Raw genomic sequence first — 1,311 nt, 5'->3', positions numbered from 1 at the left:
AAAGGCATCATCGCCCTCATCTACAAGCGGAAGGGGGAGAGGGAAGAAGTCAGAAATTGGAGACCAATCTCACTGTTGAATGCAGATTACAAAATTCTGTGAAAGGTAATCGCCAACCGGGTCAGGTCTGCTCTGGGGTCGGTGATTCATCTTGACCAAACCTGTGCTGTGCCGGGCAGGAAGATCGCTGAGAGTCTCGCACTCCTCAGGGATACGATCGTCTACGTGCTGCACAGGCGGTTGGACACCTGCCTGGTCAGCCTGGACCAGGAGAAAGCCTTTGACAGGATATCACACACGTATATGAGAGATGTTCTCTCCAAAATGGGCTTTGGGGAGGGAATCTGCAATTGGATCAGACTGCGCTACACCAACATTGTCAGTGCAGTCTCAATCAATGGGTGGGAATCAGATAGCTTCCCAGTCAGATCTGGAGTCAGGCAGGGCTGCCCTCTCTCTCCTGCCTTGTTTGTGTGCTGCATAGAGCCATTTGCCGAGTCCATCAGGAAGGATGCAAGCCTGAGAGTGGTGACTATTCCTGGCAGCAGGGGCCTGCAGGTTAAGGCCTCCCTGTACATGGATGACGTCGCCGTATTCTGCTTGGATCCGCTGTCCGTGCGCAGACTCATGTGCATATGTGACCAGTTCGAACGGGCCTCGGGGGCCAAGGTAAACCAAGGCAAGAGCGAGGCCATGCTCTTCAGGAACTGGGCCGACCAATCCTCGAACCCCTTCACCGTCAGGACCGGCCACCTGAAGGTGCTGGGTATTTGGTTCAGGGGGACTGGAGCGTGCGCCAAGTCTTGGAAGGAGCGTATCAGCAAAGTGAGGCAGAAACTGGGCAGATGGAAGCTACGGTCGTTCTCCATCACCTGGCCATCAGGTGTGAGGCACTGTCATTGCTGTTATACGTGGCACAGGTCCGGCCTATTTCCAGAACCGGTGCCGCTGCAGTCACCCGGGCCATCTTCCAGTTCATATGGAGGTCAAGGATGGACCGGGTCCGAAGGGACTCGCTGTACAAAGATCTGGGCAACGGGGGAAAAAATACACCCAATGCCACCCTCACCCTGATGGCCACCTTTGTGTGTGGCTGCGTCAAGCTGTGCGTGGATCCCCCATACGCAAACACCAAGTGTCACTACGTACTGAGGTTCTACCTGTCCCCGGTGTTGCGAAGGATGGGCCTAGCCTCGCTGCCGTGGAACGCTCCGAGTAATTGGACCGTTCCGTATCACCTGTCCTTCGTGGAGAAGTTTACGAAGAAAAACACCTTTGACCACAAGTCCATCAGAAAGTGGTCAGCACGTA

The sequence above is a fragment of the Chiloscyllium plagiosum genome, chromosome 23 (assembly GCF_004010195.1).
Source record: "Chiloscyllium plagiosum isolate BGI_BamShark_2017 chromosome 23, ASM401019v2, whole genome shotgun sequence".
Lineage (NCBI taxonomy): Eukaryota > Metazoa > Chordata > Chondrichthyes > Orectolobiformes > Hemiscylliidae > Chiloscyllium > Chiloscyllium plagiosum.
The sequence above is the reverse complement of the archived record's forward strand: the minus strand, read 5'-3'. Positions refer to the sequence as shown.